General features: G+C 34.3%; 1 protein-coding gene across 41 annotated transcripts in view; it reads left to right on the forward strand.

Moving 5' to 3' along the window:
• Positions 1–12,764, forward strand: part of CCDC91 (coiled-coil domain containing 91) — a 259,524-nt gene that overhangs the window by 206,633 nt on the left and 40,127 nt on the right. The gene's annotated exons all lie outside the window — the stretch shown is intronic.

Raw genomic sequence — 12,764 nt, forward strand, 5'->3', positions numbered from 1 at the left:
ACAACAACAACAAAAGATCTTTAGAATTAGAAGTAAAATAGCATATCACAGAAGTTTAAAAATCAGCTCTTTGGAAGCAGACCCCATTTCCCTTTCCAGTGTTAAACAGAATTATTAACCTCATACCTAATCAACTACACAAAAAGTTGGTTTTGATGCTAAGGTATTATACTCTGTATTGCTTCCATTTCTAGTGTAAATAGAATGATTTGACTTCATATATAGCTTGTTTACTTCTGTTGAATGTAAAGGTATCAAGTGGTGTGATGCCAGTTTTCAAGACTGAACTTTTACTATACCGATAAGCCTTCAGGCATTCAAACTCTTCTTTACAACAAAAAGATAAGTAGCTGACTTCAAAGCTAAATTCAAGCTGAGAACAATTGCTTGGGGTTTAGTTAGATACAAATCATTTAGACTGTTCAGAATGACAACTGGTACCAGTGGTGTAGAGGATCTGTTAACAGAAGGGAGAGCAATAAAGTAGTTGTTTACTACAGTAAAGAAAAAGACAGCAACTTTATAGCTTGAAGAGATTAATAGGAGGATGACTATGGTAATGAAGTTTGAGGACAGTTTTGATGAATCCTGAAGATTTTTGGTGGAGCCGCCCTGTAGCTGGATGCATGAGGTCAGCCAGGGTTCTATATGGATTTGGGGAGCATATAAAATGTCCCAGGGGTGGGAGAGTAGCAGATTAAGTTGACGTAGTGACTCAGGGTAGGTTTAGTTTCTCTGTGGAGTGTTCTGCGAGAGTTTCTTCTTGTTGTTGATACTGCCTTTGAAGTTGTCACAGGACAGGAGGATATTAGATGTAGTTTAATACTGATGGATGTATTCTTTCAGACAAAGTCCTAAATATACTGAGATGTCAGTGCTTTTCTGAGGAAGAAATTCAGGCCTTTGAAAAGGACAGATCTTTCAGCTCAGGCTGCTAGTTGATCAAGCAGTTAATACTGTTGGAGTATTTAATGGTGTACTACTTGGGACAGTGAGTAGTGCTGAGGTATTGGAGAGTGTTGTGATTAATTCTCCTGTAAGTATCTTGCTCTTGATGTAGTCGTGTGTGTAGTCATTAGTTAATTCCATCTTTTTTAGTACTGAATAGCTCTGACAACTTTGATAGTAACAGGAATAATTTATCTTATTCAGTTATACTATATGATGATTTCTCCTTTAAGTTAGGTTCATTTTTCAAATACCTATTTTCAATTAAGGAAATCTATTTTCGATTAAAGAAAATGCAGATTTTTTTTTTTTTGAGATTTCCAAAATTCTCTCACATAAATGTATAGCATACTTGAAGTTACGCTCTTTATTCTCTGATTAATGAGTACAAATTCTTTGGAGAGGATGGACTTTTGTGTAGAAATTTGTTTCTTGCAGAAATTTTCACTTGTTACCCCTGCCAAGAACTTGCCTGCCTCCTTTAGGCCATTGCTATTACAAACATGTCAACCAGTAAAATTATCTGTCTGACAACAAAAGAAGTCCTGCAGAGCTAATGTGCTAACTGATAGCTTATAGACCATGTCAGATGTGACTTTGGTTTAGCAATGAAAAACACTTGGGATTACAGGCAGTTTGTGTGCGGCCATTAATTTTTCTGGGTAAAGCCTTCCACTCAGAATTGTTTCTTATTCATATTTTTTTACTCTAAGATTTCTCTTTCAAGAGCTATAACTGCACTGTTGACTTTCTTGCAGTTATTGTTTAGACAACATAATCTGTCAAGTCAGCTCTGTAATGGCCAAAAGTAAAACATAGTCTAACATTTTAGACAATGAAATGTAAAATTGTGGCCATGTAACATTTGCCTCATTTAATTCTTTATGCTGTGCTGTATAATTCTTTATGCTTTCTCCTTAAAAATTGTCACCTGATACTATTATTACATTTAGTACCAAATAATGAAACAACTGAGTGTAGTTGAATGTAAGTGAACATGCAAATTAATCTTTTGGTATCAGACATATTAAAAGAGCTTTAAAAGCAGTACTGTGATTTCAGGAAAGAGAACTTTCTTTCTGACTAATGCATGATTTTGGAACATAACACTAGGAAAGAGAAGCCTGACTTGCTTTTAACAAAATCTCTCTTCTCTTAGTTTATCTTCTTCAATTTATCACCAGAGGAAATAATCTGTGTGTGAGAAAGAGGAGTAAACATAAAAATATCTTTTCTGTCTTTTTCTTTTTTAGTCCTGTATCACACTAGTAATTGTCATAGAAACCTAGATTAAAATTTAATTTATTCTGCTGTAAGTTAATTTGAAGATATTTGCTTTACTGATTTGAACTATAACAAAGAAATTAAGGATAATATTAAAGAGAAGGAATTTTCCTTCACTAGTACTGTAAGTCTGCAAAATTGAAAGAGAAAGATCAGAAAGGGGCAGTGTAGTCTTCTGCAAATAGGTGAGGCAGAATGGCTTCCAGTCATGGCACCCATAAGTAACTCTGGGAATAATTAATGGAAAAATTTGAAAACATTCAAAATTTTGTAACTTTCTTTGAGATAGAAACCCACTTTATAATCTATGTGGTTTAAATATATTTTGGTCTGTGTCAGAGTTGAATTAGAACAAAACAGAAGAAATTGAGACCCCAGATTTCACAGCCAAACAGGACCTCAAGAGAATTGTGAATTTGGTAGTAGAAGCTGGGGTACAGTGTCAGCAGACACTGAGAACCATAACCAAGAACCTACAACTCTGGCCTTAAGAAAAAGAATTTCTGCCAAATGGCTGTAAATTAAGAACAGAGAAGATGCACAGCAATCTAAAACACTGAAAAGTAAAACTAGATGAACCGTTAGGGAAAAGGACACTGTCATATGCATGGGGCAAGAGTTGATAAACTAAGATGGGAAGGACATATTTTTAAAACTGCAGCACCATTGTGTATCTGTAAAACATTTAAATTATGAAAATGAGGGAAAATAAATTTCTGTGTCATAAAGTTATGAATTTGTTGGCTTCTCCTTTGCCTTCTAGACCAGAAAATATGTTTAGGAGTTTTGATTCTTTGTTTTAAAGGAGGAATTTACTATCCACTAATTTTCTTTTAAAAATAAAAAGTGTTATTTTTTTTGCCAATTTTTAAACACATGCACTAGAAGAACCTTGTAGAACTTGGTTATATATGAGAAAGCAATTGGAAAAAAGCTTAAAGTATTCTAGTTAACATTTCTTCGGTCAGGCAATTTTATCATAAGAACAATAAAGCTTTGAAGATCACAATTCTGCTGAATCAGGTGGTGAGATTTCCCTTCCCTTTCATCTTCTCAATAATTTGTTTAAAAGAAGAAAAGATAATGTTTATTGTGCAGGGAAGATACAGGTATTTTTTTTAGACTTTGTTGTTGTTGCAGAGTGGCCAGGAAGGAGAGCCATAGTGGATGCGAATCTGGAAGCTTTATGCAGATTGCTTCTACTTGTTAGATATTCATGCTTGACAAAACTTTGCCCTAAAAAATTGTTTGTCCTCAGTCAGATAGATGTTGAGTCTGCAGATAAGGAGATGCTACTTCCATATAAGATTTATTTTATTAATTTAACATTGCCAGAGAAAAATCTGGGGACTTGGGCACAGTTTAATAAATAACTCAATTAATATAAAATATTTTGTTACCAAATATGAAACAGCAGAGTAAAGATAAACTTACAGTGAAAGTAGGAACTAAGACATACTGAGTTAACGTTTCAGCTTGATGGAGCAACCTTGACAATACCCCATTCTTCTTTTTTTTAAGAAATTAAAGGATTAAAGTAACATGAATATTGCATTTGTTTTCATGAAAGCTTTGACTGTTCCAGTGACTTGGGGTCTCTACTTAGAGACATGGGATTTTTGATAAATTGAAGATGATATTCTTTGAAGCCTTATAACTCTGAAGGGATAAATGAGATGTATTACATCACCAAGGATATGGTAAAAGTTTTTTCTAGAGCACTGTCTCAAGAGGCTGTAAGGTATTAGAAGTGCAAAAGACTTTTGTTTTGGTTGAGACTGGCAGCATCTTCAGGTTTTATACATGTGTTATCCAGGTGATTAGTGCTTTTATAAAAGAGATATTTTTATTTTTATTTTTTTATTCAGAAGAGAATTCTTAGTTTTGGGTAGGGTGGGCTTGCATTTTAAATCAGGGAGAATAAGCTCTCCTTGAAAGAATTGAGTAGTCTTTTGATTAAAGATAATGTCCATTTGCACAGTAACCTCATGATCCTTTGACAATACATTGAAAAGTCATTATAGATGAGGAACTCATCTATTCAGCAGGCTAAATGTAGCCTGGCATGTCTCCAGTATATATTTTTTTTTTTCTATTTTTGATACACTGTATGGCATTTTTTTACAGTGGCAACTTCTCTGCAAGAAGAGTTTAGTATGTCTGGTAGTTGTCAGTGTTGAGAGGAATGCTTGGTGAAATTCTTCCACTAGAATGTTTTTTCTAGAACACTTATTTGAATAAAGAAGTGGCTGCCCTCTAGATAAGGAGAAACTATAACAGGTAATTTGGCTGAAGCAGAAGCTTTTTCCCCAGAATTCAAAATTGCAGTGAAGCTCCTGGGTACAACTATAAACTTCAATGAAGAAACAATGGACAGTGTTCTCCATTGTTGTCTTCTTTCTGCTTATTTTTACTCTTTGAAAAAACTAAAATCCAAAAATTCTTTAGAGATATAGGATGATAAGATCCATACAATTTTGGATAAAATAGAAGGATGATATATTGTATTTATAATTAGTGGGCAATGCAGAGTAGCTATAGCAGTAGCTACCGTAGCTATAATGCTGTCATGTACAGAGCTCTCTGCATGGTGGTTGTTATCATTTTACAAAGCTAAATACTCAATTAAATAAATGAGGTGAAACCAGGGCGGGGGGAGGGGGCAGAGAGAAGTAGCAAAAGAAACTAAAGAGTATTTATACACCACAATTTTTGTTTTAAATAAAATTCCTTAAAATTTAAATGAAAGCTGGCAACTGCAAGGTGAGCCCTCAAAATTTAGGTCCATGTCATAGCTTGAAATTAATAACTCTCCTAAAGCACTCAAGCACTCGAAGCAAAGAATCACCTTTGTTGTTTCCTGAAGGCTTAAATTCAAAATACTGTGTGTAATCTACTGTAGTTTACCCTAATTCTCAAGGGAAAAAGAGCCTGAGTTCATCATTGCCATTAATCCACACAGCAGATATATTAGAGACTCAAGTGTTCTGAAGGCTGCAAATAATTAGAAAAAAAAAAGGCGACTTTAAATTATTAAAAGAACTAACATAAACTCTGCTTCCTCTTGGACATGAGCAAAAGCACTAAGGCAAAGTGATCTTACAATGGGAAAGCATTTCAGGAAAACTGAGGCTGCAGTGTTTCATTCAGCCAAGCCACAACTGAGATATACTGAGATATACAAAGAACAAATATTTTTGCAAGAAAAGTTAACTAAAAGGCTTATGGAAAAAAAAAGTGAACTTCCTGATAGTCTTTGCTGCGTAAAGCTCTAAGCATTCAAGACAATTGAATACGTTCACACTCCTGAGGGTTCATGTGGTGGTGTTCTTTGCAGAACAATAAATTTTTAATTTATTATCTTGGAATGTATTAATATAATTTTACTGGCAAACATCCAAATAGTTGAAAAAAAATTGATTCTTCTGTACTGCATGGGCTTTAAAGTATATTTAATGTTTTTCCATGAGTTTATGAATAGCCATTGCTTAGAAGGTAAAAGCAAAATGTCTAGAGCACACGGTGCTTAATCCCCAAAAATTAATTTCTACTTACCTGCTACATTATTAAAACTTTTTTGGTATTCATGCTCATCTGCTTGAGGGAGTGCTTCTGTTGATAGTTTTGGCAAGCCTGAACCAATTTTGTATTGAAAGTCTTAAGGATTTCCACACCTAGTTATATGTAAGTGAACAAAAGATACGTAAGTGAAAACATGAAGGCATTGGCTCTATACTTAAAGAACTGTTGCTTAACTTAACTGTTAATTTTTTGTTGAAAATTATTATTTGTCTAAATATTTTTCCTCATTGCCCCGTATTTGAGAAGGTTGGAATAACTAATAAATAAAAAAGGTTGTCTAAAAAGTTATTTCCCACTCTAGCTTTCAGTCAGATTTATTAGCTGTATAATGGCCCTTTCTTAGCCCTATTATCTGTAAAAAATACTTCTTTTTCTTTTCTTGTGCATCAAATCAGTAGGTGTAGAATGAATATTTTGGAGGATAGTATGAGGAAAAAAGAAAATATATGGGGATTATACATTTGTCTTACCTTTTTGTTGTCCAGTAAGACTACTTTTGCAGATAGGTTCCCCGACATATATTTTTTAGGTGTCAAAACTATGGGATTTTGTTTATTGGCACCACAGTTTCCTTACCTTAAAAAAACACAGAACATTGAGTGCAACTGTGTGCCCCTTTCCTGATTTTGAAATCTGTGAATGAATTTCATACTGTGAATCCACTTATCTGTCTTTATTTTCTTTGTTTGTTGTACACAGTAGTTTTCAGGGTTGTCCTTGCAGAACTTTTCTCATTTGATCTCCTGTAATCTTTCTATCCTGTCTGTTCATTGCTTTCATATGTACACTTTCTCCTGAACTGCTTATGTGTAAACATGCATTCAACTGCTGTTCCCATGGTGATGGTGCAAAAATCTGTTTCTTCTTTTTCCACTTTAAGTGATGTGCTACGTGGTATTATGATATTCCCTACAACTTTATTATGAAATCATCATACTGTTTTAAGATAGAGCTGTTTTCCAGTGATGTGTGCCTCCTGTAACTTGCAGAACTTGCATCTTGTTTCTGTGTGATGCAACAGGCCATCTGGTAATTTTGGCAAGGCAGGAGATAGGCTAGTTTGGGAACCCCTATGTTGTGGAGAGCCAAGATACCACTGGGTAGCTGCTTGGCAGTAGTTTTCTGTGGTACTCCATGATATGCTGCTTTAGCAGGATCAGGAACTATTGCCTCCCTAGGTTTAGATAGATCCTTTATGCTTTCTGTGCAAGATTGCCTCTTGACTCACCAGATTTGGAAGCCTAACTCACTTTTTCCTCCATGCCCACTTTGAGTGCTATTTCTATCTACACTAAAAACACTGATAAATCTCTGATATCACTTTATGAATGCATCACTATCCCTTGAAGTTCAATAGGTCTCTTAGTCTTTCCTTTCTTCTTTCCCACTTTCCAAATAATTTCTGGTACCTTCAACACCAACCATGTTGCTTGTTGATCTGGACTGTATCATGGTTTTGTTTCAGATCTAATTGTAAATATAATTGTTTACATGTTGCTGGTCATTTAGGCATCATATCTACAAGAGATGACATATCATATCTAACAACATAGGTACAACCTGCATCCAAGCTCCCACTTTTCCTGTATTTTTATTAATGCATCTTTTTTTTCCTGTCCTTTCAGAATACTGCCGTAATGATCACTTTCCAGCCCTTGACTTTTCTCTTTCCATCACTCTTCCTTTGTTAAATAGGCTATAAACTGCTTTTTATCTCTGCTTCAGAGTTTGCTTTTGTCTCTTTCTCATCATTATTCACTCTATTTATTGTATTTGTTACTAGGAGATCAACTTTTACCTATGAAATGTTAATGATATTGGCATCGCTTTCCCTTCTTTTATGATGCTTTTGTACTTGGGAGGATTTCCACATGACATAATATTAATGTCATTTCCTTAAATACATCCTCAAAACTCTTCTCATCTACGATATACAAAGCATTGAGTGCGTAGCCAGTTAAGAGAATACCAAATAGTATCAGTTTATCAGTCTTTCTCTGTCCATTTTTTATTTGTTTCATCTTACCCATAGGTTACAGAATCCTATGGGGGAGGCAGAGTTTGAAGTACTCCATTTATTCTGTGCTTCTGAAGTACCCAGCAAAATGGCATATTTGGTATTGCAATTCCAGGAATAACTTTGTTAGACTTTGTAGGATTTTGATTGCATGGGAGAGTGTTAATCTTCGGAGGAAAAAAAGATATTTTTTTCAGCAGCAGGTTTGGACTGTCATAACATTGCTGTTCATGTTCAATATCTTGTGGATTCATACAAGAAGCTGGGGTTTTTTCTCAATATCATGATTCCTACCCAAATAGGCTATTGGTAATATAGTATCACATAATGTGCTGGAGAAGAATTTGCTCTTCAAAATACATCTTCTCCAGTTTCTATTGCCTTTGCTATATTGTTCAGCTTTCAGTGGGAGAGTTTGCTTACAGTTCTTTCAAAAGGATATCCAACCAATATTTTCAGTTTCACTTTCTTCTTGTTTTTCCACCTTCTTGCAGGAACATTAGCATGTCTAGTGTTTATGGAGACCATGGTGATTCCATAAGGACACAGAAAAGCATTTTTCATTTAAAAAAAAAAAAAAAAAAAAAGAGTTGTATAATCTTGAGTGTGTGAGAAAGCACACAACTTAGTAGCACTGAGTGGAAAGAGATCCCTGCCATTAGATCAGTTTATTTTTAATATGCTTGCAAAGTCTGGAAAAGGAGTAGGCCACTGCATGCAGACTTTAACCATGTCTGACTTCAGAAGTAGTTTGTAGTAGTTTGTAACCACAGACATTATAATTTGAGGGTTACTATTTTCTGAAAAACCACTAACATTGCAGTCTGTGGTTGCATTTCCTAGATAAAATTTAGTACTGCCACCTGATCCTTGTGTGGAAACAAAAGAATTTTCCTATAAAATTGCAAACCATCATATGGCTTTTTTTTTTTAAATACTGACTGGAGTTCTCTGGTATATACCGTACACTGTTTTTTCTTTCTGTCTTCCTGCAGATATATATATATAGTGATTATGTGATTGTGATTCCTAATATATGGTTGAATATGATTTTTCAATTGAGTACTTGAATAACTTCATTTTATTTTTTATTAGGTATTCTAATCATCTAACTGGTGTCAAGCACATGTATATAAAGTCCTGTAAAGAAGCTGACTTTGTGACTATAATAGTATTCCAGCCTCCCATCAGATATTTTTTAAAAAAAAAAGGGGGGGGGACCCCAAGAGTTGCACCTGAAGTGCAATTTGTGGAGTGCTCTTCCTCAGCTTCTTATGGGAAACTAGGCTTTCCTGTTTTCTTGGATCTATTAAAATGACACTAACAGCCTCAAATAATGCTGTACCCTTTTTAGCTAAAGATGAAATAAGGGCCAGTTTTTGCCTTTGCATCCAAAATCTAAATTAGGATAAAATCTGAAGGTAGATACAGCGTAACAGGAAAGAGCAATGAAAGAGATGAAGGAAAAGTAAGCACATATGCTGACAGGAGCTAAGATTTTGTTAAACAGTAGTAATAGGTAGTATCAGAATTTCAATAATCTTTGTATCAGTTGATAATTTACTGTAATGACTGACAGAAATAGAGTGAAGACAGATGGTGACTTTGAGAACGTAGAGGAAAGCACTTTGTGAAAAGTCATATAGAAGGAGGAGTGAAGATCCTTTTCAAAGAAGGAAAAACTAATATCATTGATTAATTCAAAGGACAGGGCAAAAATACATGACTGAGTTGGCTAGGGGACTGGGTTTTTTATGATTGCTCTTTGAAGCCTTCTGAAAACTGGATGGAAAGGATAAAAGAGTTTTCTTCCCAGTTCATTGACACCACAGCAAAGCTGTCATTTGAATAGTCTTGAGTGGTCTGTCATTGTTACATAGAGGTCTATGTTTGCTCATTGTGAGCTGTGAGTAAGGGACAGTGTAAACAATACCAGCCAGTTCAGTAGTGTTGTTAGTGGTTGTAATGTCTGTTTTTTAAGACATAAGCATGGGAAGAAATTTGTGTGTTTTCTTGTTTCTCCTGAATTTAGCAAGCAGGATAATGTTTACAGTCAGTTGAGAAACACACATTCAAATCATAGAGAAATAGAACCATATGATTCATCCTAGGGTATGGTTGGTGAAGTTTAATCGCCAAAAATAAGAAGTGTTCTGAAGTATTACTAGGAGTCTGATAAATATAAATGTTGGAATGAAGCCAACTAAAGTACGAATCTTTGTCTACAGTCGTATGAGATTGTCCAGTCTGATGGCTACATGATCTGTCTGTTGAATTACCATTGTCATGGCAGATGGTGACTGTTGAGATAATTTTCAGATTATAAGTATAGTTAATATGTATCTGAAATAGTGACATTTCAGTTTCATTATGTACCCTATATTAATTTTGTATTATGAAGTAATAAATGTTTATATCTTTTGAAGATATAGCAGTACTTCTTTTGGTTAACTAGAATGTGGTACATGAATCATAGAATCATTTAGGTCAGAAAGGACCTAAACCTGGGCACACTGCTGTTATTAACTAAATCTAAATTATTATTGCCATTATTAACTAAATATTAAATCAGAATATTGCCTACCAAGCAACACAGTTTGTACACAGAAAGCAAAGCTGAAAACCATTTTTCATCACTTAAGTAAGAAAAAAGATAAAAATCAGGGATAGCTTAATTTTATTTATTTTTTTATTTAATTATTCACAGGCTTTCAGCTTCTGGTCAAAATGACTGAGTCTACCTTGTCCATACACTGTCAGGCTTAGAAGAAACCAATTACTTTGGTGCAGTACTTAAAGTGTTCGATTTAAAGTATTCAGTTAAAGCACCATACTTATTTATATGGCAATAATGACTAACATAAGGAGAAATGCATAACTTTACAAATGTTTGTGAGATAGAACAGCAACCATTTTATTGCTTTGTTTACTGGTTTAAGAAACATTTGTCAACCTGCAGTGACACCTGCTTTAAATACAGAATCTCAGAATGCTAACTTATGCATTCTTGGTGCTTTACAATTCTGTCGTCTTTGCAGAAAGTATTTTTGCAGGAACTCAATGGTATTGAATGCATTCACTCTGGAGAACAGGGGGAATTCTAAGGTTTTAGAATTAGGTATTTATGAAGTTACATAATTCATCTGTACATATGAGTGGCATTTTACCATATGCTATTAGTGTACAAAATGAAGAATACCACCACTGAATTGAACCAAACCTCCTTTTTTTTTTAAAGACTCTTCAGTGGAAGTGTTTTAACTGAAAAAGAAAGTGTTATTTCTTACCTTTAGCTATTTACTCCTTTTCAGCCAAAACTGAATAGTTTCTGCATAACTATGCTTTTGCTATCTTTATAACAGAAAAAGTCTAAAATCCCAAATTTGAAATGCGCAACTACGTAGTCCCCGCTGTTCTGGAATACAGCAAATATGAAAACCATAGTTGTGAATAGTGATTATCATTTTTTTCTTTTTCAATTCAGTGTCAATTCACCCAAGAAAAATCCTGAGACAAAGGTCTCTCTCACTACAGAATTCTGGCAAGACTAACAGAAAAAGTAGCAGAAATTTACATATAGCAATATGCTGTTCTCGTAATTATATTCTCATGCCAGCTTAATTTGTCAAAAGGTCTCAAACTACTGTCTTGTATTAGAACGGAAAACATCCCATCATTTACCCCATTAAACTCTTAAAAGCAAATTACAGAACTGATAAGGTGCTGTATCTTAATATGTAGAAAATTTTACATCAGTAAAATACTTACCATCAATTAAAGTATGTTAACTTTCCTTGATGTTGTGCTACTTGAAACGCTGTATGAACAAAGGTCCAAAAATACAGTTAAATTCTAGAAGTCTGTTAAAAAATGACAAGAAAACAGAAACCACTAGCAGTACTTTTATGGAAGACTATTTTATTACTCCAAGATTAAAACAGAAAAAATAAAATTAGAAAGAATTTTTTTCCATTTACAATGCAAAGTTCCCAAAACTAAGACCAGTCTTAATTCTCTGAAGAATATGCAGTTACGGATAACAGTGAAAGCAAAGTTGTATAACATCCTGTTGAGGTGATAAGCAAAGCATACCATAACTATGCTAGTTTTTACTCTGTTATTAATACTTATTTCAAGAGCAACAAGTTGATAAAAAAAATGTTGTTTTCTAACGTTGTATATCCTTATTTGTTTTACTACAAGGAACAAAAGATTACTGATTACTTCTATACTATTAAATAAAGAAGTTGCCTTAACTTTTTACTTCCTTTTTTTTTTTTTTCCTTTGTCACATTCGTAATGCTTATAAAGTAAGAGTGTTATAACAAGGAGATCCAAGGGTCCTCTTAGGTTCTATAGACATTAAAAAAAATTTAAGATTTAAGAATTCAGCCAAGTCCCTCATTGTTTTTCAGTGTGTCACTCTACAGCATAAATGTTAGTTTTTCTGTATATTTCCAGCATCCATCAATTCAGAAAAATTTGAATAATCCTAAACCAGTGGATATTCCAAAATCCCAGTATTTCAAAAAGCAAACAGCTATTCCAAAAGGTACCAGGAATAGCTAGTATGTTGAACAGCTATTCCCAGTTCTTCAATCCCTTTGCTTTCTTTAGTCTTATATAGATTTTCTAATTACACAGTGGATGACTCAAAATTTAAGTGAGAGCAATTGCCATACCACATACAAAGTTTAATTTTAACACAACATGGTAAGCAGAGCTTTACTTTAGTAAAGCCTTTGACACAGTTTCCCACAGCATTCTCCTGGAGAAACTGGCTGCTCATGGCTTGGATGGGCGTACACTTTGCTGGCTAAAAAACTGTCTGGCTGGCTGTGCCCAAAGAGTTGTGGTGAATGGAGTTAAATCCAGTTGGCAGCCAGTCACAAGCAGTGTTCCCCAGGGCTCAGTACTGGGGCTAGTTCTATTT

The sequence above is a fragment of the Ciconia boyciana genome, chromosome 1, assembly GCF_034638445.1.
Source record: "Ciconia boyciana chromosome 1, ASM3463844v1, whole genome shotgun sequence".
Taxonomy (NCBI): Eukaryota; Metazoa; Chordata; class Aves; order Ciconiiformes; family Ciconiidae; genus Ciconia; species Ciconia boyciana.